The 27,344-nt window shown below is 38.5% G+C and overlaps 1 protein-coding gene across 2 annotated transcripts in view; it reads right to left on the bottom strand.

Annotated features, from left to right (window-relative positions):
- Window positions 1-18,709, bottom strand: part of COL9A1 (collagen type IX alpha 1 chain) — an 87,763-nt gene extending 69,054 nt beyond the window's left edge. The window contains exons 1-3 of one of the 2 annotated variants that reach the window (XM_058419753.1): window positions 18,407-18,709; window positions 17,691-17,897; window positions 2,456-2,549 (exon numbers count right to left, since the gene is read on the bottom strand). The gene's annotated coding sequence lies outside the window, so the exon portion shown is untranslated. Of the gene's footprint in view, window positions 1-893; window positions 1,150-2,455; window positions 2,685-17,690; window positions 17,898-18,406 lie in introns of those variants that run through there. The other variant, XM_040058546.2, reaches the window with a different exon arrangement.
- Between the last annotated feature and the right edge of the window lie 8,635 nt (window positions 18,710-27,344).

The raw sequence follows: 27,344 nt of genomic DNA, 5'->3' as shown, positions 1-27,344 counted from the left end.
CATGAGGATTCTGTAACACTTTTTTCTAAAATGGCAAAGTCCTCGGATTTTCCCAAAGTAATTTCAGGATTTTCACAGACTCAGAATATCACTGTATAGTTTCATGTTTATTCAAGGACTACCTGAACAGCTCTGGGACAGGGACAATAAGGTGCTCTGTTCATTTTGAAATGAAAGCTCTGATTCAACCAAGTGTGGTATTAAGACCACAGAAAACTGGCACACAGAGACCTCTGTATAGAATTGGACACATTTAGAATATGTACTTTCATCTCCACTACATGTTCTGTATCAAAAAAACTGTTCCAAATTTTAAAAATTTCTATTTTCTCTCTTATGGGAAATATAAAGGACATATGTATATAACAATAACTCAAATTAAATACTTGAAGTATAATATTAGAAGCTTGTAAGTATCTAAATCTATATAATTAAGGTCTGCAATTTGATTGCCCTGATTTTGCACTTCCAGTTACACCTGGTTATAGACCTCAGAGAGCTACTGAGTTGCAAAAAATGTTCTGGACAGGAATTCATTGAGGAAAAAATAAGAACAACAATTTTTTTAAACATTATTCCTTTTGTTTTCTCCCAGTGAACCCAACATTCTGCCACAATGGGCAGCTTCTGAACAGTGTGCTGCCAAAATGAAAACCACAAAGAAGAAATCAAAGGGCAAATTTCATGACAGTTTTCAAAGCAGAGGGAAGCTTATTAGTGAAGTCCCACAGAGATTTGTACAAAAGCCTGTGCCATTCAAAATATTCATAAATGTGATCTGGAAGGCAGGTGTATAATGGGGAGGTAACATCTGCAGATAAAGGAAGTTACCAGAGTAATAAAAATGAAAATTTGAAATTACCCAAGCAATAAAAATTGAGCTGGCAGTGTACCTTTGTGTCCAGGAGAACCAATAGTATCCTGGGGTGCAACAGGAAGAACGTGGCCAACAGGTCAAGGGAGGTGATCATCCCCTTGTGCTCTGCCCTAGTGAGGCTGCAGCTGGAGTACTGCGCTCAATTCTGGTCTGCACAGTTCAAGAAGAACAAGGAACTACTGGAAGAGGTCCACTGGAGGGCCATAAAGGCAGCAGGGAATCTGGAGCATCTCTCTTTTGAGAAGAGACTGCAGGAGCTGCACCTGTTTAGTCTAGAGATGAGAAGAGCGAGAGGGGATTTCAGTATATAGATACAGCTTAAATGCAGGTGCCAAGAAGCTGGTGCCAGACTCTTTTAAATGGTGCCCAATTAAAGGATGAGAAACAGTGGCCATAAACCAAAACAAAAGAAGATCCACCTCAACATGAGTAAGAACTTCTCTACATTGAGGGTGGCACAGCACGCAACAGGCTGCCCAGGAAGGTTGTGGAGTCTCCCTCTCTGGAGACATTCAAAACCCACCTGGAGGTGTTCTTGTGTCATCTCCTCTAGGTGACCTTTCCTTGGCAGGGGTGTTGGACTGGATGATCTCCAGAGATCCCTTCCAACCCTAACAGTTCTGTGATTCTGTAGTTCTGTGGTTCTGCAGTTCTGTAATTCTGTGATTCAGTGAAAGCTGATGGTATAAATTGCTGGAAATCTCAAAATACCTAGTAAGATTTTCACAAAATAGCAGGTGAAATTCCATATAAATAGGGGAAATAATAGTCAGTGAACAAGTAGTACTAAATTTATGGTGGCTTCTACTGTTCTAGAAAGTTATGTGTCAGCTGTGATGGGCAGAGCTATCTGTAAGGTAAAACATACCTTAGTGCTCAGTAGTAGGTAAAAAGCACAGGGCATGTTAGGAGAAATTAGGAAAACAATAGTGAACAAAGCAGAAACCATCAAAGTGCTGTGGTATTAATCATGGTCAGCCGGGATGATCAAAGGTTTGAACTGTTTTCAGAAGGGAAAACAATTAAATGGATGAGGATTCTTCAAGCCTAAAAAAATGAAATCTAATGAAGTCTAAGCGCTATGGGAAAGTGAGTAAAGAACAGTTGTCACTCCCTTGCAGAACAAGGACAAAGTCTACCAGATATGGAAGCCAGAAGTTTGAAAGCAAGCAACAAAGAGCACTTCCCCATACACTACTAGGTGAGAGGTGGAATTCTTTTCTGCCACTTTTAGTATTCACCATTGAAAATGCTAAAATTTTTATGAGATAAAAAAGAGATACTGGCTGGGAAAATACATGGGAGAAGTGATCCTATGTATTTATGCTACATTTACCTGCTTCTCTTAGCATCCACTATTACCTTGATCAGATAATTTATGCTGGACCAGATGGACATTTGATCTGACATGATACAGCTGTTCTTATCTTTTAATATTTAAACAATTTGAAATACTGAAAATTCAAAAGGAAAAAACTACCCTTGAAATGCCAGAACACACTTTAGAGCACTTAGACATAGTAGCGCTCTTAAAAAAAGCCGGGCATGGTCTGAGAAGAAAGGGAATGTTTTACTTACGTTTCCTAATATTTTCAGAGTGCAGGATACTGGGACACAAGTTTTGGTCTTGTATCTGGAGAGGATTCTCAAAGATCACCTCACAGACTGGATGCTAGGAAAGAGTCCAAAAATGTAGAAACATAGAAGAATTTAGCCCAGGAATGATCCAGGGATACCACCTGGTCCAGCCTCCTCTCAATGCAGAATTGTATTTCTGAGCCAGAGAAGGTTGCTTAGAGCCTTAGCAGGCTGGGACCAGAGTTTCTCCAGGGGCAGAGATTCCAGAACTTCTCAGGATGACTGCACTGTTTGTTTAAGCAGAATTACTACTTCTGCATCTTCACACATTGTAAGCACTCAGAGTTTCTGGGCCTCATTCCTCCCTCTCTTGCCCTTGAGAATAAATGTGAGAAGGACTTCAACTACCACAAACAAGTGATTTGATAGTTATTTTCTCTCTATTTTGTATAGTTGTAAGTAGCAATTTCTGCTGCAAGAGTGTGAGGAATCAAGTTCTCAGTTTAAGAGCAGTGTTTAAGAGACATGCAAGACCACATGAATTCAGAAAAAAATATTTTACAGTGATATCTGGAAGATATTTCTTCTGGAAAACTATGTGAAAACTTTTCTTAAGAAACAAAACAAAAAAATTAGAGGCTGAGCAGAATAGCACCTTTTCATCTCAATTCATGTTATAGTAGTTGACTTTAAAAAAGATTAGCAAATCTTTTACTGCAACTCACTGAAGGAGGAAGGTGGCATGCCTATAAATAAATCCATATTGATTATGTAATGGTATAAGCTTCTCTGTCTCCCATGTTACTGATGCAATTCTCTGAACTGCATCTCATCAGATATGATTAGATATTTCCTGTTGTCATGTGTAAATTAGTCACTCACTCCTGCAAATGTCACAGAACTTGTTTTGTTGCTTTCTCATTTATTTTTGTTATGTCTTATAGCTGGATTGCCCAAGACAACTGCTGCTACTATCTTTTTTTTAATTCCAATTTTTTACTACCAGTGGGCTCCATGTACAACAAACTAGAAGACTGCTAAGTATTATAGCAAAGATGCTACACTTCCTGGGTATATTTTGGTTAGTTTTTTGTATGTATGGTTGAAATAAATATTTTTAACAGTAAAAATTCTTGTAAAATTCTCTAAGATTTCTTACCTTTGCTTACAGTGGAGATGGTACTTTGTCCATATGCCTTCCTAAGTATCTAAGTATCTAACTAAATATCAGTCTAAAAAAACCTTCAGCAAAGGTATTAGGAAGATGAGCATTCAAATCTCATGTGCTTCCCCACAAAACCAAGCAGGAATGTCTCCTGTGTACAGGATTCTCATCTCCATCCACAGGAACGATGCACAAAAATAATGGGAATAAAAGTAACCTCACTACAATGTTCGGAAATGTCAAACACATTTCTTCACAAAACTTGAGATCTTGCCTGGGTTATACAGACTGTATTCCATGCTGCAGCCATTCTGGAAAGCAGCCAGGTTCTGCAAAGTTTTACAGCATACTTTAAATATTTGAAAGGGAAGATGCATGTTCAAGGGGGAGGCAGTGATGCAGAGAATTAGCCATGGGAGAGGACTTCCTCCTCTTCTAGGTCAGCACTCAGCCTTACTCAGAAACAAATAAAAGTTGCTACTATCTCCTGTCTGCTAGTCCATGTGAAATGAATTAATGAACCCAGGCAATCCTTGGCAGACAAAAGCCCCACTGCAAAATCACCCTCCCTTAAGGAAGCTTTGCAAGAAAATCAAGAACTAGTTGGGCATGGAAAATGAGCTTCTTTGAACTACTATTCTTCTAACCAAGGATTTTCCAGGCTAAGAATAAAGCTAGGTGGTGGGAAAGGGTGAGCAAGTAGCTGCTTGCCTGCGATTAGGCATTTTGAGCATAATCAGATGACTTTGCAGGAGTGCAGTATTGCTCAAGCCCTGGTGAATCCATTGGAAGACATAAGTACATGTGAGCAGCACTCTATTCAGTACTATGCTCAGTATTTGAGGCAGACCATTACTACTGAATTTTCAAGACTATTTAGATTTGTGTTAGCAATTTGAAGGCTCATTTTAGGTCTGAGTTCTCTTGAGCCAAATCTTAAAATAATTAAGGTACTGGACGGAAGAGCACAAACATCTTGCCTGTGTTGGAGTACAGTGAGTTTACCAAAGGTGTGACAGAGACTCATTCACAAGTTCAGCCTTGAAGGGGTTTCTGGAGGTCCTCCAGTCCATCCCCTGCCCAGAGGAAGGCAAATCTCAGGTGCTGCACACCGGTCAAGTTTTATCTTCAAGGATGGACAACTTGTTTCACCATTCAATTACTGTCTCACGTGGATACTTCATAATATATTCTTAGTTCCAGCGTTCCAGCTGAGCAACTTAGCAGTCCTGGAGCACAGAAGTACCAGCAAAACTGCTTGACACAGTCAGCATATAAATATGGGAGAGAACTTTTTCTACATTCACTGTCAGTCAGGCTGTCTCCTGTAGCTCTAGGACATTTCTCAGAGTATTGCAGATGCTTTGACATAATTGAGAATGATACTCCCAGGCACTGAACACAATTTTCAAGGTAATGCAGCTCAAATTTGACACACAGTGTCCTCTTGTTCTGTGAAACTTCAATAGGTTTTTTTTCAGGAAATTTCCTATTTTCAAGTTATCTGTGTCTTTAAGCCTCCTCCATAATCTCATTTAATGCCGCCTGTGGAATACTTTTTTTAGGATGAGTTCAGATCTATATTGGAAAAGCCTTTCCTGGCATAAAAATGACAGAGTGTGGGATTTCTTGTCACATTTTTATACTGGAAAAGTTTTAGTGTGTGTGTATGTACATATATATATATACACACACTATTATACCAGATAAATGGGCTTTCATCAGAACTCGCACAAGTGAGTCCAAGAAAAGCAGAGCTTTATTGCAAAGAAATTATCTAAACTGAGAATTTTTTTCCAGTGTGAAGAGGGCACAAATAACCTGCCTGCACCAACTCGATTAGTGAACTGACTTATCTGTCCAACAGATGGAGTTTTACAATCACCAATGCTCAGATTCTCACACTATGCTGTTCATTCATTATAAATTAAATTAGTTCTAGCCATGTATTAGTACTGCTTAATTGTGATAATTCCAAATGGATATATGCATAGATGAATTAATTATTGGCCTTTTTCATCTTTATGAGTGTTTAGGTTGTTAAGGCACACAAAGTCAGTTTCTATCTTTAGTTATATTGCTGAGATATTCAAGAAACATGATTTTTGAATTTTTTCTTTCAAGTACTCTAGTATTACCTACACTTTGTTTAAAGGCAGTTTTGTTGCAAAAAATATCAGAGCAATTCATTCTGTCAAATACTAGTAAATTTTGCATTCTTATATTAACTATTATACATCTGATGTTGATGACCTTTCATTTTTTTCTGCACTCTCTGCATGTTTGGAAGAAATAATAAAACATATGTCGATGATTTCCCACCTTTTAATTACAAAAAGACATTTCATTAACTTCTCCATTGTGATCCCATATTTTCTATAAGCTGACATCTCTTATTGGCTTAATACTGTGGATTTTACAGAGTTTTTATTTACATTGCAACACATAATCCTCTAATCACAAGTGAAAAACTCTGAAAAACAAATGCAAATGCAACAGCCAGGAGAGTGATCATGGACTGAGCTGGGATAGCTGGATAAAGAGCTGTGGATTGATGGCCATTCCCAGCCTTACCAGAAACAAGATCCATTCCTTTGGGGTTTAGCTCCAATTTCTAATGTTTAAGTCATGCTCCTTTATGGTATCCCTGCCTTCTTCCCTGATGAATCTTGCATCACTCTCTGCATACAGTGTAGCCAGGAGCACACAAGGAATGGCTGGACTTTCACTCCCCACAGATGGAAGAAGAAATTGAAGCTTGGTCTCAAATATGCTGGAAATCTGGGCAGACTTGCGTGCTGTTACACATAAAATAGGTGTGGTGGTAACATCACCTGTAACCACACTGATTTTTGATTGGAAAAGGCTGGAACCTGATCATTCTCTCCAAGTTGAGGTGTGAAGACCTGAGCACCAGGGTTGACTCCATGTTCTGGATGCCAGAGGTAGGGAGGAAACCTCCTCAGGTCTTGAGTCAGAGACTTGAGCTCCGGGTGAGGTTTTTAAGCATCTTCCTGTTTGTTCCCAACAGGCATTAAAGTGTGTCACTGAAGTGGTCACTGAATAATTCCCCAACTTGGATTCTTTTTGAGGAAGAGAGCTATAAAATTGGAATTTTGGGCACACAGGCGGTTAAATCCCTTTTTTAGTCTTTGTTCCTTTTAAAAAAAATTGTTGGGTATTTCAGTTGTTACATAATCTTAACATTTACCCTGGGAATTTCCTGGGAGAGTTGTCTTATGCTACTTTTTGTACAAATGCTTCGAATCAGTATGAAAAAAAGGAAACACAGTGAAATGGGCTTGATGGAACACATAGGTTATGCAAGAGTCTCCAGAATTCCTCAAAGCTTTTGTTGAATGAATCCTAAAAATTTATTCAACCAGCTATCATAAACTGGCAAAACAGCTAAAGAAAATAATTAATTGACTGGCACCTCCCATTATTGACCACATCTTTCTGTTCTGCAACCAGGGTTGAGACATTGCAGTTTTAGCAGGTTTTTTCTTTGTTGGGGGTTGTTCTCTCAGATATATTAAACTGACTGGAAGCCAAAGGCAGAAATGTCTGTGAATTATCACATGTTCCAGAGCAGCAATAATCTTGAAATGTCTCTGACATTCAGAAATAGAAAGATATTACTTGGATAGAAATGTGTATCTCATAGCAAAGAGGCCAAGAAAATACTGTAAATGCTGCCGGTGTAAGGAAGGGAGTGAGTACATACTATGCTGTATGTGCATTCAAAAGCTGTGATCTGTCATGTGCTTAAAAGTGGTAAAAAGAAGATAGAATTAGATTTTCTTCACTGAATTATAACCGCATTTATTAATATTTATAAAATCTCTTAAAAATAAATGTCAGGGATGCTGAATTCTTCATTACTTACACAGTGAAATAGTATGTTGATAACTGAGGGACACCCAGCACTCTGAAGTGCAGATCCATAACATTTTTCTTGCCGGGTAAATGTAGAGTATTACATTGTGAATAAATATACACTCAGGACGAGTGTGAATACAAGTTTTCTCCAGCAGTTCCTGGAAGTCACTTTTACACCACTGTGAAATATGGTTGAGTCCTGAACCATGTGGACAGCTGCCACATAAGGTTGGACCAGAGTTTATGTTCACAGGGCACAGTGTGGACACATGATGTGAATTCCCCCAAGCACTGGTACATCTCCATTTTTTACCCATGTAATCATCCAAAAACAATGAACAGTTGTGCAGGATCAATGGACATTTTTTCTTACAGCATTATCAGCCACCTTTAAATAGATGTTCCAAAGAACACATACCATGTTACATGATTCAGCTGAGATTTCCATTTCTCTGGACATACTTCTGGAAGTGAAGTGAAACCTTTAACTAAGGGCTAAATCTTGGATCATGACCTTGGGTTGCAGTTCTCAGCCCAGAACACTGAGTGCCAAATGCAAGTGAAAGGACAACAGTATCCAGAGGGAGCAGTGACCTTCCTTCAGGAAATCTGCCCATCTCTGTACCAGCAGTAAGAAGGAATGTAGTATCTTCTCTTATTCATTAAATGCTATGGGCTAGAACAAGTTTTACACCTGTTATTGAAACTGCTTTGTAAAAGCAATAAAAATGTGACTCCTATTCCAAAAGGCTAAGATTAAAATGGAAGAAAACATTGATGGTGACGAGTCTTCAATGGGTTGCAGCTTTAGACAGCTGATTTGGAGAGGGTAGATACTTGACACTGTTTAGGGAACAGGGCCTTTGAAGGAGTCTGCCTGGAGGAGCAAGGAATGACAACTCCCTGGAGGTCCCCAGGACAGGCGGGGCACTGCTGTGGCATCACTGGGAAAGGACCTGGTGGCCCCAAGAGTCTGACATGGAGTCCTGAGCCAGGGCAGGGGTGGAGGAAACCAGGGCAGGGACGGTATCAGAAGAGAAATAACTATCAGGTTGAGGGAAGGGATTGCTCCCCTCTCCTTCACTCTGGTGAGACCTCACCTGCAGTGCTGCATCTGCTCTGTGGCCCCAACATAGGAGGAACGTGGACCTGTGTGCAGGATGTAAAAAGTCCAGAGCAGGACCCTGAAGATGATCAGAGAGCTGGAGCACTCGCCTGTGAAGACAAACTGAGATAGCAAGGCTTGTTGAGCCTGAGGAAGAGAAGGGTCCAGGGACAACTTAGAGCTGCCTTCCAGCACCTAAAAGGGATTTATAAAAAGCCTTTTACATGGGCAGACAGTGACAGGACAAGAGTGAATTTTTTCAAAATGAAAGAGGGGAGAGAGTGAGGTACCAGAGCAGGTGACCACATAAGTTGTGGATGCCCTAAGTGTTCAAGGCCGGTTTGGAAGGGGCTTTGAGCAACCTGGACTAGCGGAAGTTTTCTTTGCCCATTGGCTAGGACTAGATGACCTTTAAGGTCCCTTCCAAGCCAAATAATTCTGAGGATGATGATGATGAAGTACGGCCCTCACTAGAGGCCTCAGATTTTTAGGTGATACATCCAGAATCACTAGATCTCCTTGAAAAAACCTTGGTGCCAAACTCCACAAGGCAATTTCAACATGCAAAGGACAATGCTCTGTCCACAGGGAATAGTTTGTCTGGGAGTGACTTTGGCTGCAGCTATGCCAAGTCGTTTAATGATTGATACATCGTGAGAGTATGCAGTCTTTTTGTTATTTAAAGCTCAGAAAATTAAGAAATTTAAGTCAACATGTAGTTCAATAAGTAGCCATGGGAAGTAACTCCAGAAAGGGCTAGTGTTCTAGAAGCAAAACACACAGCTTCAGGATCTGAGATGGATGGTGATGGGTGGGGTGATTTCTGGTATCAAAAAGATTAGGAGATTGAAACAGCAAAACCACAAGAGTAGAGAGATCAGGAGGTTTAAGAGCAAACTTTTTTTGCCTCTTCTAGAGAAAAACACTGGACTTTTGTCAGGGCACAAATATGAGCAAAGTAAAAGAGAGGGAAAATTTAGATGATTCCTAAGATGTGATTCATGTCAATGAACAGAGTCCTGGAAAAAGGGTCGTTTCACTTTGTGTGAAACACCCAGACTGTGATGGAAACTTCTCCTTTATGCATTCTAAGGTTACTGTCTCAGAAGAGCATCTACACTAATGGAACCAGGCACTATTGTCCATGAGCTGCCTACAAAACAATGGGAACAAAAATTAAGCTCAGAGGGATGCTAAGAAAGATTGAAAGAATATCTGGGTGGTGGAAGAGGAGACCCAAGTGAACAGCCTGGAAAACATACAAAGACAGAAAATCGTGAAAAAAAATCCATCCTGAATTTAAAAGTCAACAAGTCTGAAAGGAAGACAACATAAAGCTCTTGAAGCCGAGCCAGGAAAATGGGTGTTTGGATTCTTTGCACTGTTTCTGCTGCAGTTGTTCTGTGAAGAAATACCAGAGTTTGACAAAACCAAGCATGTTTACAACATTTATACAGATTTATACAGGTCAAAGCATACAACTAGACATTTCACTACTCCTCTCTTCCCGAGTTAGTCCCCATGATGTCCATAGAAATCAATGGAAGTATCTCGATTTTCAGAGATGTAGACAAGCCTAGGATCTTGCCCAGGAATATTTATTTCAAAATAGCTGATTGACACCAGATATGAAAGCCTCCTGAACAAGTAAGGGATGTTTTCATGTGCCTGCTTGCTCTGTGTGTGTTCTGCCTGCTGCTTGCACAGCAGATGCTGTAAGAGCTGCTGGGGGGAAGACAGAGACAGCAGACATGTAGGTTAAACATAAGCAGTGATTTTAACAGGGTTTGGGTAGCACCTATTCAGTGAGCCCATTAGCTCTGAAAGGCACTCTGCTGTGAGACAAGCTTATGCCTGACGAAATTTTTTCTGTCTGAACACAGAGATATTTTAGAATTTTTTATGTTGTTCCCATGGAAACTTTCCCCATGTCACTCACATTTTTCTTGCTGCAGGTCATATCCTATTTCATCTTCAGTTATTATTATCGTTATTAATGTAGATGGTGGTTGCCTTATGACTGCCTTGCAGATTGCATGCTACTATGGTCACCCTTTAAGATAAAGATATAATTGTCATAATTGTTAGGGTTTAGCTGTCATTCACTTCCTGTATACAATACAGCAAGGAAAAGATCCTCTTGGGGTTTTTTTGCCAAAGCAATAAGGCTGTTTCAAGTACAATGGTCTAAAATAGCATTGGATGTGATTTGCGTGGGATACTCTTACTCCAATGTCTGTAATGTTCTGATCCCCTATACAATTTGTGAAATTTTAATTGTTAAAGGGCAAAATCCACAAGTCAGTTTGCTACTTAGTGTTGTAAAAAACTGTATTTGTGGGGGGAAAAAAGGGTGAGTTTTGCTTTTCTTCATTGACTGGAAAAGTTCTAGTTGTAAATATTTTCAGAGATATGCTGAAGTGCTCCTATCGTGTTCCTCGTTTTCCCCTTTATTCATTCCAGAAAATGTTTGCCTGTTGGATCACTGTAGCCCAAGATAAAGCAATTTTGTGTCTTGAATGAGTAAAGAAACATATTATAATTATTTGTGTGTGTGTACATATGTATGCTTTTAAATAGATGCAGTTCTGCAATTGTTTGGCTAGAAAATAGTTTAGCAAAATATCCCTCAGAGAGGAAAATTGTATGAATGTTTTGATGAAAATCAGTTTAGATCTGGCCAAGTTACAGCTTGCTGAAAATAACCTTCTGCAAAGGCAATCTTTTTTTTTTTAGAATGTGTACTTAAAATTGAAAAAATACTGCACGAGTGCACAGCTAATACAATCACCTATTTTCTCCAACAGCAGCTGTTTCTCTAACAGCACACTGTAATACACAGCTTTTTGCTGCAGGCCTTCACAGTTCTTTCTAATAAGCAGCACCCTGTGTTTCTGTATACCAAATATGTAATAAGAGAAGAAAATGTTATATATTTATATTTAAGATATAGAAACAGTATGTCAGTGTGTATCTGTGCAATCCTAATGGATCAGACTGAGATTTGGTCAGGACTGATGCCCTGTTTCCTCCAGTTTCTGGCTCCTTTAGGAGAATAGAAAACTCTGTCTATCGACAATGCACTATTGTCAATCGTCTGCTACAATTCCTTATCACCCAAAACAGAGCATGAGATACTGACAGGCAAGGAGTAAGAAGTTAGGCAGCAACTCCCACAAAGCTGCTTTTTCTGTGGTGAGCTGGAAAGGGGGGAATTAAATAGTAAATTATCTTCTTGTTCTTTCACTATCTCGCAGCAAGTGTAGTCATGACACATCTCCCTTTTACATGTGCTTTTAAGATTTTTTTTTTATCATGTATCCTTGTCTTCTTGCTAAAATATGCAGTGCTAGTATTTTCAGCCTGTTTTCAGTGCAGAGACATTGCTCCACTTCCGTCATTTTCTCATTCTTATATAAAGTACAGACTCTCTGAGTTAGATTAATCTGTATCATATGGAATATGCATGTGAAACTGCAACACTCATTTGGTTAATAGCTGCCTTCTCTTCTTATTTGAATAATTTTCCTCCTGCATCTTAACATGGCTTTGTTTTTCAGTGCCTGGATGCTTGTGAGCCTCACACAACTCTTGCTACAATTTCTCCTTTTCACAGGAAATGTTGGGCTCTTTTGCTGGGTTTGTAGGAAGCAGGGGGCAGGTCTGTGAGTGAGAACACTTTTCAACCTCCAGCCACGGAAGAGCATCCAAATTGAAAATGCCCACTTAATTCTCAGTGGCTCTTTTTGTCAGATATCTTTTTTCTAGCATTCACTGAACATATTTTTGTAGCAATACAGAAGTCATCACAATGGAAGAAAAAATATTTTCGAGAGAACGCTACTTTTTGGAATTTATGCTTTATTGAAATCATCAAAATAATAAGATCAGAATGAGAAACATCTCTCCTCCCAGTATTTCATGCATCCTCTTACGCATCTTCAATCAACTAGCTGATTTAGTGAAAGATTCCTTATCCTATACTCTTTTTGAAATGGTAATAAATTAAAAACCAGTTTTTAAAAAGATGTAGCTCAGACCAAAAGCAGGCATTGACACATAACTGACTGTTCATTTTAATCTCCTAAAGCAATGACCGAACACTATATACCTTTGTTAGATCTCTTTCTGACTGTAGTAGAAGTTGAATATATCCTTTTTACACCTCTTGGTTCAAAGGGCGTTCTAAGACTAATCTCTAATTTCCTCAGGTTATAGTGTCCACAAAACATGAAACCATGCCCTACATTAGGATGCACTAATCATCATGCAAGATAAGGCAAAGATATGTAATTACAAACTGTTCTATTTGATACATATGGCATGTCCATTGTGCTAGCTCTAAATACTCCTCTTTACTGGGACATAAGACAAGATAAGACACAGATCAAACAAGCAAATTATAGTGTTAGTCCAATTGCCACAGATCCCACAGAATTATAAAAGGAATTTATTTAAACAAATATTTACTCTAAACAAAGACCCAGGGGACACAAATCTATGCTTTCTTGGAGGTCTCTCTATGGAATAAGTCAACCTACAGAGCGTTCAGGAAAGGAAAAGATACTCAGAAATAAACTGGGGTTCTTTTAAGAACAATTCACTTAATGAAGACAAGAAGGTTCCTGAGCCATTTAATTTCCATTAACTCTAATTAATCAGAATGGATTTTTCATCATTCCCTAACACATTTAAAACTCAGGTTTTCTTTTTTAATGCATTTTAAAATCCAATCTATTTATCTCAGATTCCCAGAGTCTGCCAGCTCTCTGTATTCACTCTAGATCTGCCATGGCTCTATCTATTGACATATCCCATACATTGGGTTTCGTTTGTAAAATGCTCCACTAAATTTCACAAAAACAATTTGCACAGACTTGCATAGCCCAGGGCCCTTATCATCTATGCATGACCACCTAAGCTAATTTTAACTTGCAGAGTTTCTTGAATATTCTGCAAACCCTTAGTTGCCATGGAAACCCCTGCACCTCCGTGTGCACATATAAAACTTCCACAAGAAATCCACACAGAGAAATAGTGCCTATTTTTAGGGTAAATGCTAGTTAGAGGTTACGAATATTACAGATCTCTAAATCACCAGTATCTAGTCATTTCAGAAAATGATTTGTTTTCACCCACAACAGAATGGGTGAAATGGTCCTGGATGAATGTCCTGCAAAAAAGAAAGAAAATCATGCTCTACTGTTGTCAGCCAGAATAACAGAATGAAAAAAATTTGCAAAATTTCCATTAAAAATTACCACTTCTTGTAAAAAGGTCACCTTGTCCACTGTCATCATGCTAAGGATAAGCATTAAAAAGAATCATGTTGTTTTCACTTATCCTTGTAAGAAGTGACTTTTCTGAGGCAAACAGGCAGCTGGAATTTTGAAATGATGTCTTAATAATAAACGCTTCAATAAACTTTTTCCTACTGATCAGAACAAAAATCATCTGCTGAAATAAAAATGCAAATAGAACCACATTAAAGCATTACTCAGTGGCCATAAATATGTCCTGTTTCTGGTGGCTTTTTTAACAAGGCCAGACTAGAGATAAGCAACAGAGATGTACCAGCAAAAATGGGGAGAGAGAAAGAATGTGAGCCAACAAACGTAGGTAGGACTCTTCCAGATGTAGATTATCATGGGATACCATTTTAGTGCATATTTATTCTTTCCGTATTGATTGTATCAAATGGTTAGGTCTGTGTTTTTCCTGCCTTCACTTTATATTGGAAACATATAAAAACATGTTCTAGAATATTATAAGCAGAAAATAATTTGCTTAACTAATGTAAAGGTCACACAGACTATCCCTTATGTTTCCACTGCACTGGTTATAGATAATGTTATCTATTTTGCCCTTTACCACCCCTCTGGACTTGGCTGTTGCTGAAGTGTGCTAAATTTAGATTAAAATTGATGCATGTCTGACTTCTGTTCCTGGTATTTTCTGACTGTTTTAGAGAGTTTATTTAACCCCTCTCTCTTTTATCTCTACACTTATACATGGGAGACCATATAATTTATTTCCAATGGCTACTTTTGGTATAAATTACATTGTAAGCAGATAAAACAATGTCTATACTAAGTATCATTGCAAAGAATATAAATATTAAGGCTAAATCTAGAAATGAAGAAGTTTTTTTCTTTGTTTTTTTATGGTTTTGATCCCAGCTTACATTACTTTTTAATTATTTTGTATTGTCTGAATTTTAATCAGAATGGTTGTAAATCTTTTTTTATATAAAATAAATAAATATCTGTGGTGCAGAACTCACTACAGTCCATTAAGAAATAACACAAGAGATAATCCTCTATCAATTTCAGAAGATTATCTCTTCCTGATAAGATACTTCTTTATTGATTTCTTGCCTACTGAACTCCCCAGGGTCTTTCCATAAGTGATGCTCGCCAGCTTTTAACTAATGGCATTACAACACCACTTCCACCTTCTCTTTCAACAATAAAATGTAACAAAACAAATCATCTGCAAAGGAACATCTGCTGCAGAACATGGAACTGCTGTGTTCACCTTTATGTTAATGGACAAAGGCCATTAAAAATGGAAAACAGAAGTCTTTATCACTTTTAAAATACATCCCACCTGAATTGAAAATGAGCTCACTGTTCTGAAAGCATTTGGTTTCCTGCATGTGGGATGTGTTTATACAGCTGTTTTTCAGTCCATTGGCTGATGATGACATCAAATGAAATGAAAAGAGAACACACATCAATATCATGGTTTCTTCCTTATAATTAAAACCTTAATTCCATTTCCTACCCCAAAGAGATGTAAGAGGAGCATTGTGAGATGCTAAACATATTAAGTGTCCTTTTAGAAGTAAGACTTGATTAAAAGTTCTCATTTGGGTCAGTTGCCCTCTTAACTATAATGCTACAAATTCAATCATCTAGCTGAAAATGCACTGTGCACAATAAATGTATAAGCTTTACAAAGTTATTTTTAGAAAAGAAAAGTGACTAACATGCAGAGGCCTGAATCCTGACTTGACAAGGGTCACGCTTGATTTCTTTGTTATTAACTTTCCAGTGAAAGAGGGTGAGTCAGTGACTCCTTTGACAGAACAGCAGTGTATAGCACACTCCTAATAAATTCCACCCAAAACCATGAAGAGATGTTCTAAGTAATAACAAAGTAGGTACAATTATATGGCAGGGAGGTGTATTTCATTTTGGTTTTACAGGTGAATAAACTTAGGGAAACTAGTGTACCAAAGGTCAGGCAGTGCAACCAATAAAACCAATACAGAAGCCCAGAGTCCTGAAGACTACAGTTCAGAGAAATGAAATTTTCATATTTGCACCATGCCCATGTAGGATATGAACTGACTTGCTGAATAATGCTATGAAGATGCAATTTACTACGTTTTTGAAACAAGGTGTTTGGACATTTGGCCTCTATGTGAAGACACTGGCTTCCTGAATAGTTTGATAGATTTTTAAAGTGAAAAAAAACACTGAAGCATGTGTCAGGAGATATCCTAGTAGCTCACAGACATAAAACTCTTTTCCAGGAGTGTGAACATCATTTTTGTCTTTTCTCATGTGTCTGTGCCTCAGCCTATATCTGGATTCATGATGCAAAAGAAAAGTAACAGGTGAAGAAGAGAAAAGTTCTCCCATAAATTTTTGTTTGATCCAAAGGAATGAAGCTGAAAAAGCACATGCAGTATTTCCTCTATGGCAGCTATTTTATTAACTTCCCTAGTATTTTTCTTAATGGTCTCTGTGGGTCTTAGAATTTTGGATGGGGTTTGGGGGCTTTGTTTGTTTGTGTGTTGTTTTGTTTGGTTTTGTTGGAATCACTTTGCTAGAGGAGTGAACGGAAGGAAGGAAGATGTCAATGGAAATCATGTTATGCTGCATTAACTGTAGCTGCTGTATCAGACAGGTTTTGCAGAACTGGGATCAAAGTGAATCCATTTGGAGGACATCGTCTCTATCTCCTTATCTTTTGACAAGCATCTATACAGTTGTCAATGCCAATTTGAATGTTAGTATACATTTTTGCTCTTAATGTCTTTAGCTATAAGCTCAGCTACTTAGATTCAGATTTTTTTTACTGTCTGGGTGGACATTATTGAACCCTCAAACACCTGATCAGTTCTCTGATCCAGAACCAGTTATGTGTCAGATAGCATTTAATAACTGTTCCCACAGAATGCCATCACAGGGCATCTAAACCTCAGCATTTCAGCCTGCAGCTCCTGTGATGCCCATTCCAAGCAAAGGTGGGAAAGCTGGGCTGACTGCTCCAGGGCAGGCAGGCTGTGAAGGAGGGTAAGGCTGCACGATCATAACAGAGGAGGCAAGCAGCTTCTCACATGTCCCAAATGCAGCAGCTTCCACACAACTCCACACTAGTAGACTTCCTCTTCCCAAGAGCTTTTGCATGTGCTTTGCACACCAGTAATTACAAGGTGTTTCAAGACTCTACATCCAGTCTATATTGTAGATGTTTTTCTCTACCTCCCTCTCTGCTACGTCATTAATCACTCTGACAATCTGATCCTTTCTCATCCCTCCATTGTTCTTTCCTTTTATCCTTCTTCATGCAAAAATAAAACTGATTCTTGTTTTTGTATTAAATCTTTATTCACATACAGATATCTCCATTCATAGGTTGCAAATGGTTTTCTCATCTCTCCATCATGCCTGTTTAAGACTTCAGGTTCCAGAAGCAGAAATTCCTTGTGGATGTCTGAAGCCTAACTAGGAGGATCAGCACTACTCTAAAACTGCTACTAGAAGGATATTTGTAACAGTGAAGCTTAGAGATTGTAACTGAGTAAATTTGTTTGTGATTTGCAAACATAGTACTGAAAAAAAAAAACACAGCAAGAGAGGAAAAGCTTAAAACTTATAGCAAGTTGCTGGATGATATACTGACACATTAGAGCATGCAAGAAAAAAAGAGTTATTGAAATCTTGGACAAACAAGTAAAAAAATGACAGATTTTAATGCTGAGCTATTCAGTTAAAACACACACTGATCTTTCTCCTTAAAAAAATTGGTAATCTTGTAATAAAACCTAACTTAAGCAAAACTCAGCTTACCAAATGTTTGTCTCTGAGAAGCAAAACCACTCTTGTCTAGTAGAGTAAGGTCGATAAAGTTCAATTGTGGCTTCTCACAGTGAATAGATGTGAGATGTGAGACAGTGGATTAGATGGATAAAGCAAACACTTTTATTGTTACTGCGTGAACAAGGTTTGCCAAAAGACCAGGGCAGCTCCTTCATAGCAACTCGTAATTCCTATAGCCTGTTAAGTAGAGATGGGAAAAAATGAGGTGGTAAGAGTAGTTTGTGGCTTCTACAAAAGTGATTTCAAACATTCACTGATGTTTGGCATACATCAAAAGCAAGTAAATGACATACAGTGGATTATGTCCTCAGAAAGTACGTGGGTTTACGTTATCTTTAAACACATTTGTACATCTGCTATTGTCTTATACTGCAAACTACATTCTCAGCAGCTGTGATGTCAAGTAGCCTGACATGATCTTAGATGCTTAAAGAGAGATAGATGTCTCTTAATCCACATTTTAACTTTACATTGTTTTTCTCTATCTCTTCTACACTGTTGTCCTGGTTTAGGGCAAATTTGGGAGAAAACCCCCGAATGGAGTCCCTCTGGGGAGCAAACCCAAATGGCCCCATTCCCCCAACAGGTTTGGGAAAGAACTTCCTCGGAGAAGAGTGGAAAAAAATATTTTACTTAAAGTAAAGTGCATACAGGTATAAAGAATAAATAATATGAAACAATAAAACCTCTTGTTGTGGAGTGAGATGGCAAATTGAGAAAGTCCTTGCCGTGGGTGTAGCTCGGCTCTCTCTCAGTCTCTCCTCAGTCTCAGTCTCTCCGGCGCTGCTGGAAAATGCCGAGCTCCAGGCCCCGGTGGGCCGCAGGTGCAGCCCCCAGTGCTCCCCTGGGTTTTCAGTCCAGAGCAGGTTTAAACAGTTCCAAGAAAAAGGAAAAAAAAAAAGAAAACCACAAGAGTCCAGGGAACCTTTCTGCCCTAGCTAGCTGAAAAAGCAAAAAGATCCTGCAGTCTCTCCAAGCCTCCACCAAATACACCGTCCGCAGAAGAATGTGGAGGAGTCAGGCAGGTTTCTCAAAACAAACTCCACACTTCTTCTTGCTCTTAGAACCAGTCTTAAAGACACAGAACTCAATATACAGCACAAACAGAACAGACAACTGGGGATACAAGTATCATAAAGTCGCCCTAGGACAACAGTCTTACTGTACAGCCTCAGTGCCTTGTCCTCATGATTGTCACCTTCCTTCTGTCATGGATTTTGTTCCTCCTGCAGCCTCAATATCGGCCCTGACCTGAAATTGCCATGGGAACAACCGGGTGCAGGCAGGAGCAGGCAGTCCTACCCAGCAGGCACATCCAGCTCTGGGAGAGGAGATACGTGCTACGTGGGCATGGGCTTCTATTGCAAAAAAGGCGGTGTCCACAGATGAGAGAAATTCAACCATGTGTGAGTAAATACAAAGAGCAGCCTCTTTCAAGACAGACACTGGGAATAGCATTCAATATTTTTGATTTTTATGGTTTCCATTTTAATTTATGCTGACTATCAACTATAAAGCTTTCCAGACACTTTCTTCACACTTTCTTTAAATCATTTCAGCTGTCCTCAGCACGGTTACTTCTTTGTTACCTTCCTCTTCTCTGGCCTATTTCCTCATCTTTTTTTCCATATATTTGTCTCTCTGTCCATTAATTCTCTTTTTAAAAAGTCTGCTTCAGGAACTGAATCATCTTTCCATTTACTTCATGGAAAATTAACTGAAAATTGTGGAAATAGCAGAGTATTTTCACAAAGTTCCTCTGCTTATAGGATTTATCCTTTCCTCAAATGCTTTCTCTCTTCTCTTGACTATTTTGTTTGTAAAAGTTTAAGAAAATAGTTTTTCCCAAGGTGGTTTGCATGATGATGGCATTTGGTGATAAAAGTCCATCCAGAGTGGTTTATAATGTACTGCAATATGCTCTTCCTTTTGTTGTTTCTCAACAATGCAATCCTTAGAATATGAAGATTATATTAGAAATTACTAAAGGCAACCTCCTGTCATAGACACTACTCCAGTTAAAAGGTGATGAAGATGTGAATCGAGTCCAGCTCATTGCTTACCAGAGTGGGATAGAAACATTTTGCCACCTGGTGATCATAGAATGTTTTACTCATAAATACATGGTATGTGATAAGATAATAATTTAATATATGTTGATAGTATATGATATGTTCATAACGTGTGATCAAGTGATTTAGAGGATGCAAGTAGATGTTGAAAGCAGCAAAGAAAAAGTGGGGATTGACACTGAACACCTGTGTATTGTGAGTTAATTGGTGAAGGTAGGATTTCCAACAGCGTTCATCAGCAGTGTTCATCCAAGCTTCATTCTTGCTTTCCTTCCTATTTCAGTTTCCATGCAGCTCAGAAAGAAAGAATTATCCATCAATAGCAATGAATCAAATAAAATAATAAAAATGGATAAGACCTTTCCTTATGTGAATAGATGACCATCAAATGCTTTAGTGAAAGGGCATCTAATATAAGAATTCTGACTCTGTCCACTTCCTCCAGGGCTGAGCTCAGTGTTGCAAAACAGCCACTTTTTCTCTTCCATCTCCTGCACACTGCCTCGCAGACAGCACAACAGCCATGCTCCTGGTGGGTTTTAAATTGTTTATTGGGTGCAGATTTATAACATGAAAAGCAAGGAATAAAAGCACAGGCTGCAGAATATAGAGCACAGCTCTAGTTGGGCATTTTGAGGGAAACCATGGAGCAAAAGCCAGCTGCTGCAGGGTGCAGGTGGCAAAGCCCAAGCCAGAGTTCAGGTTGCCTTTGTGGCAGCTGTCACACAATACTCTGCAGCTGCTTCCTACTCCAGCTTCTCATATTATCGCTGAATGCATGACCCAGCTGATAAATATCTTCAGTATTATGGAGGAAAGCTAATTATTTGTGTCCAAGATAAGACATGCTTGTGAAGTTTGTATTAGGCAAATTATGAAGTCTGTTTTGTCATACTCTGGTTTTGTGGTTACAAAGTTAGTATTGGTAGCTAAAGAAGTGTTGCAAAACAGTGTTATTAAGCAATTCTGACTTCAGAGTGTACAGATACAGACCAATTCCTGTTTAGTTTTAGATAAATACACAGTGAAAGAATACCATCAGCTAAGTTTTCATGCTGTTGCATATGTCATAAGTTCAGCCTATGGGAAAAATGGGTCACTACATCTACCATGTCAAGAAAACATGGTAATTAAGTGGTTCATACAGTGTTCACTGCTTGTTCTATGAAATCATTTCATGATCAGATCTGATATAGAGCCAGAAATCTCAGCCCGTACTAATTGCCTGGCTGGTAGAGCACACAGCCCCAGCACTCTAACCTGGGATACTCTAACATATTGATAATATTCCCAAGTTCCCCAGGATAGATAGAACTCTGACTTGCTCTTAGAGTTTCAGTTTATCCCAGGACTGGGATCATTCTGTTTTCAGTGTTCTAACAGTCCTTTGGATAAAATCCTGGTTTTACTGAAACTTTTTAACTCCTCCAGTCTTCAGCAGGACTAGAGTTTTAGCCTTTATTGTTTTTTTTCCCCTTAATAGATATAGGTATTTAGGGAAAAAACACATGTATTATGTATACAAATGAAAGAAAAAACATCTATATATGTATACAAAAGGAAGAAATGAGAGATGTTGCTGTTCTACGTCCATCAAGTCACTGAACACATATAATAGGTTTGCTTCCCTATACTCCAACCAGGAACTGAGGCCAAGCGTTCATTTTTATATAAACCGAATACTGTGACTTTCAAAGACAAATAAAAACGTGGGATTTTTTCATAATAAATTGGTATTAAATTTTTGGAAAAATACATTGTGCAATCAAAACATTTTATTCAGAATTACTTACAGTTAGTCGTTTCTGAATGTCAGTATTTGTGTCCCAGCTGGGGTGGAGAACCATCACAGAAGTAAATAGAAAATATATAATATGAATAATACATTTGCTGTGCAAGCAATCTTTCAGAGTGAGTAGATGCATAAATGTGTTTGGGGAAGGACCTCACCACTCTATGTTGTATATATTCAATAATTATAATTTTAAAACCTTAAATAATAAATTAGGAGATGTGTTGTATTTTAATAGTCCTGATTCTAACTTTTGTTTTCCTTCCACTCATTTTAAGTCTTATAAAATACAGATTTTTTTCAAAGTCAAACCCTTCATTTATATAGTAAGGAAATAGTGTAGCAATATTCTAAAATCCATATACTGTATCCTTCTGAGGGCAATATGTTTTTGCAGTGCTTGTTTTACTATGCACACGCTTTAATGCCAGAAAATATTAACATGATAATAGCTGCAATTATGCAATAAAATTTAGACTGTAAAATATGACTGTGTATTACTAAAACATTAACGAAAGTTCTTATACACCCATCCCTTGTAAGAAATGAAACAATATGATGTAGACTCCACTTACCCTGCAGGTTATTGGGAGACTGCATTTAATGCCTTTGCTGTCTCAGATAGAGTTTGTTACCTGTTCAATCCAGTTCGCCTTTTAGTTATTTCTAGAGATATTTAAAATCTCTGCACATATATAATGTTTTCTGGCTGAAAACAAAACCATTTTCACACAGAGTTTTTGAAACTGCTGTAGTGATAGGCATTCATGTGGCCTGCAGCATTTTTCCTCAAAGTCATACTAGTTTTGAACAGCTCAAGAGGTTTTTTGTGAACACTGAGATACACAAAATGTACACATCTGTAATACTCAAAACATGGAAGTATATGGAAGACAGAGTCCGTATGGTAGTTCCTTCCCCTTTGCTTACATTGAATATAATTGTATTTAGGATTTTTTTTCTTAGTAGCACTGCACTCAACTTATAAAATCTTAAAATCAGTGTGATGAGATAGCACAGCCTTATCCTGTGTGGTAACCACACACACACAGACACACTGGGCCTCCTAATCTCTTAGTTTATTGGAGGCATAAAGGAACTGAACTTTTAAATTGACAATGTAAAAAGATCTTCAGAGTATGTCAGAAATTCTGATTTTCATGTTTTTCTGAAAACCCCCTTCATACCTTAGAATGTGAAATACTGGTCTTGCTATGTTGTATTCTTTCTATATAACGATAATCTTAGTTCTGCTATTGAAAAAATTTTTTAAAGAAACATAACTGAGGGAGTTTTAGGTTCAAATCTCCTTTTTACTACTGTTTTTGCATAGTGTAATATTCATACACAGAGGATCAGTCCTGAAAATTGTCAACCAGTTCACTCTTGCTGGATCGTCTTTTAACCTCTCAATTCAGTTGACTCTATTATATTTTTATATACTATTATATTCCTTTATTATACCAATATTTTACATGTACAACTCGTGGCACTGATATTTTCTGCTTTCCTTTAAGGTGGGATATCACATCATGCTGATACCATAGTTGTCATCCATTGGAGCCGTAGTGCTCTTACCTTTGGTAGGACATTTCTTCCTGGTTTTAGAATTGAGATTTGGTTGGCACTCCAGATCCTATATAATATCTTTCAGAAATCTTCAGGACATTATGCAACTGGTCAGGGAAAATTCATGCCAAGCTGTGCCATGCATACTAATTTTTGACAAACACCACCTTTTATTTGTCAGCCCATTGCAAGTCCTGAGAATTCACTACAAAGAAGCATCCCCTGTTGACTGGGGACTTGAACTTTGGAGCCTGTGCAAAGTGTGAAGGGACATATTTGTTTTCGTACTGAGATGGATGTTTGTGTAAATCACAAGGCAAACAGGGAAAAACTGAAAAATGGCTGGTTTATTGGAAGACACTTGGAGTCATTTCCCTCCACAATCAAGCTTGTTCTCTGTGAAGCTGGCATTTATAATCTTGATGCTGGCACCCCTAGCAGGCTAAGTGGTTTGAAAGATCTGTTGTCGTGTTTGCTGACATTCTATAATATGTTTTAGATAGATCATTCCCACAGGTTTAATCCTTTTTTCTCACTCAAAGAAAAGGTGGGATTATCTGCTTGAGCCAAAAAGGATACTCAGCACTAAGATGTTAGAAAACAAATGACTATTGGGCTGATGATCCTGTTACTGCTGCAATGAAGCTGGCACTACAGTTTTTACCTAAGCCAAGAAGCTGAGATAATTTTCTATATAGTGAGATGAGAAAATTCACAGCAGACTTATGTTCCAAAAAAGAGATTTTTTTCCCCCAAGTTTGCTTGTTAAGTGTCTAATTTCTAAGTTTATCCATAATAATGAAAGATCAACTAATCTGAGTAAAAAGTTCTGGGACAGTGGGTCTGGGAGCTAGACTTCTTGAAATTGCTGACCAAATTATTATAGAATTTGTAGCTGAAAAGTTTAGCATGTCTTATGCAATTGTAAATTACCATTTTATTTGGCAGTGTATTGAAATAAAACTGCTACACAGAGAAACTGTCTTCTCATTTAAATAATTATAATAATTATAGACACACTTTTTTATTTTTTTGTGAACCTGATGGCAACAACCACACACTGTTAGTAACACAAGGCTATTTTTCTGCATAAAACAACCAGCTTCATTTTAATCAAGAAATTAAAATAGTTCTGAGAAAAGTGACAAAAGTAATTAGACTCAAGAAAAGACTTCCATGTGAATAAGATTTGAAAAGTTGAAGTTCTAAAGGACATGAAGAAGAGGAAATATGAAGAAGTAGGATATCCATCCTTTAGCAGGATATACTTTTAAGGACAGGATCTTTTCCAATAGCAAGCTGTGGGGATTCTACCTCTTTGCCTACTCTTGAGGATCTTTGTAGAATCCCAGAAACTGAAAAAAATATTGTCACTTGCCTGACTTTGCTGTGTCAGTCCAAAATTTGCCTACGTCTCTTTAACTTAAAATGCATACACAGTCTTTTACCCCACAAAATCTGGAAACACCTCTTTACCCCCTTCATAAACATTTTCCGTGTAGCCTGCAGTCTACATCTAACCTGCCTGCCAAGTGACTACAGCTTTGTAAAAGCTGGTCTCCCCTCCTTCTCCTTCGACTGTACTAGAAGCTGCTGCCATTGAGAAAACAGAAGAAGATAAAGGGAGAAGTGAGTCCCAGCTTACCCAGGCTAGAAAGAGCCCAAGGACTCTTTGTCCTGATAAGCTGGCATGGTCACTGCTCCCTCTGCCAGGGAAAATCCCTCACCGTTAGTCTCCAATAGCTGCAGAGATAGTGGCACGTGGCTAGTAATAATGTGGGTAAGCACATTGACCTTTCTTATAAAGATTTCATAGTAGATATGGCAAGGGATGATTGACAATGGACTCACCTGAGCTAAGGCTTTCTGCATCACAGGTTTCAAGTCTATTGCTCTCCTTGAGAGACAATATGGACATACCTATTTTCTATTTTTTTACTGTAAATGCAATACTTACATGCAGTCTGCTGTTATTTTCTGAACTTGCACAAGTCTTCTTTCACTTGGAATGTATGAGTGACATTTGAGAATGGGATGGAATGACATTGAAATACGTGAATGACATATTTCATATGGAATATATGAAAAACCGAGGCAGTAACACTAGAACATTCTTTCAATGTACTATAAAAGTCAAAAAGGAGCTTTGTTTCCCCTAGAGAAAAGACCTTTTTGGCCTGAACACTTACTTTAAAAATGTCTCAATGTGGATGTTCCAGTTGCGTCATTATATTGGTGCAAACAAAGTACAGAAACCTACAGAAGTCAGCATTTTTCTTATCTCTTTAAAATACTGTTCTGTGCAAGACATCGTTTAAGAAAATGCAACACAGAAAAGCAGGTGTGCAAAGATAGGTACGTGAAGGGGGTGAGCACAGCTCCTCATCCCTACACCCACCAGCATTTTTAGTCCTTCCACGATGTCCGCACTTCCTCTGTCTCTGTCAGGCTACCAGGCCACACCACATCGTGCCCAAATGCATGCACATGAATAGGTGTGGCTGCAAGGGTGTGCAGGAGGCAACCAATATGAAGTAGGACAGTTGTGTTCATAGCAATGGCAGCTTTGTGTGGGTGAAAGGAGACGCATGTAGAAATCTAGGACAACAATGCCTCACTAAAGCCATGTGTAAGAAACAGACATCTCGTCTATTAAGTCATGATTCATTCATGTGCCAAAGCCCCATATCAAAACTCAGAGTAATTACTGTTGAGTCATGCAGGCAAGGAGACGAGCTCGGAGCTGGCACAGGCATTGCCAAGAAGTGAAACAGCAGCAATCACCTGGGGTGGGGAGAAGGGAGGTGCTGCTTCAAAATCTTGGGCAAGGCCAAACGCCACACAATGAGATCAAAATACCAATGTTTATTTTAAAAGAAAACATTTTCCACTCTGTCTGGATATGAAGAAAACCTTAAAAATACAACAAGCTACCTGCTTTTTGGTGTACAGCCTGATATATTAGCTTCATTAGGAGTAAGCTGTCCTGCCATGTCTCTCTCTGATGCATACTGCCAGCTAAAGAAGGAACATGTACTGCGGGAACAAACAGAAGCAGAAGTGAGAAGGTCAGACTGTGCAGCTTCATGCAAAGCTTGGCTTTCTCTGGCTCTGGAGAGACCTTGTCCATTCTGGGCATGATTATCACCATGCAAAACCCTATCTGCTCGCATTTTCTTGCTCTCCTCTGCGTGGTGACTTTGCAAAACTATGCGAAGATGATTTATGCATGATGTACAAGAGGGCTGGCTATGAGTCACAGTCGAGATGCACAAGTTAATTCACTGGAATGTTCCATGCTACACCAGTTATTATTTGAATTCACTGCCTTGGTTGAAAATTCCTCCGCTGCTTTGCATAGCAAAGTTAACTAAGCTACTTAAGTTAACTGTGCACACAGCCACGTGTCTTTAGGAGACTTGTCCTGACACAGTGAGGGATGAAATGAAGTGTGCTTTGGGGAGCTGGTAGCCCTCAGGAGAGTGCAAGATGTCAAAGTGTTCTGTCAGCACTGCCTAATGAATCAAGCATTTCCAGGCATGCCCTGTGTAGCAGGGGATCAAAACTGATGCAGTTGCAAGGGAGAGAAGTCTCATTCCCAGGCTGGAGGGTACTGCACTTCCTCCCTGGCCTGTTGCTGCTCTTGTAATGTTCCTCTGTGCCAGGATGGAGTCTGTCACTGTAGACAAGGTTTTTACAGATCTTCAGCATCTGTTCCTTTCTCTATCAGGAGTGTCACATTCCTGTTGGCTATTTAAACCAAAATTGACAGGCAGCCAGGTTCCTCCTATGTGTATTTATTGTGGCAGCTCCCCGTTTTCCTCTTTAAAATGCATGGAATTCATAGAAATGCATAAACCTTGACACAATCATTTAAGTAAAAAAATTCAAAACTCACCAAATATATAACATATTGGAAATAGAAAAGGTTTAGTAAGATATTTGCTTTGTTCATGTCTAAGTGATTACATACATATTTGGGTACTGGATTTCCATTATTACTCTGAAAGAAAAATTATTTTCTTCAGTCATTAGCTAAAATAAAACTGGTATTGTTATTTTGGAAGTAACTGGCTTCACAATCTTTGCTTAGGGAGTCATGATTTGAAATTTTGAGAATCAGGAAATGAAAAAAAATGCAAAATAAAACAATTCATTAAGAAGTCCTTATGATTTGTTTTCCTTACCCCT

This window comes from Hirundo rustica, chromosome 3 (genome assembly GCF_015227805.2).
Source record: "Hirundo rustica isolate bHirRus1 chromosome 3, bHirRus1.pri.v3, whole genome shotgun sequence".
NCBI classification, from domain to species: domain Eukaryota; kingdom Metazoa; phylum Chordata; class Aves; order Passeriformes; family Hirundinidae; genus Hirundo; species Hirundo rustica.
This window is presented reverse-complemented; position numbering and strand designations above follow the sequence as displayed.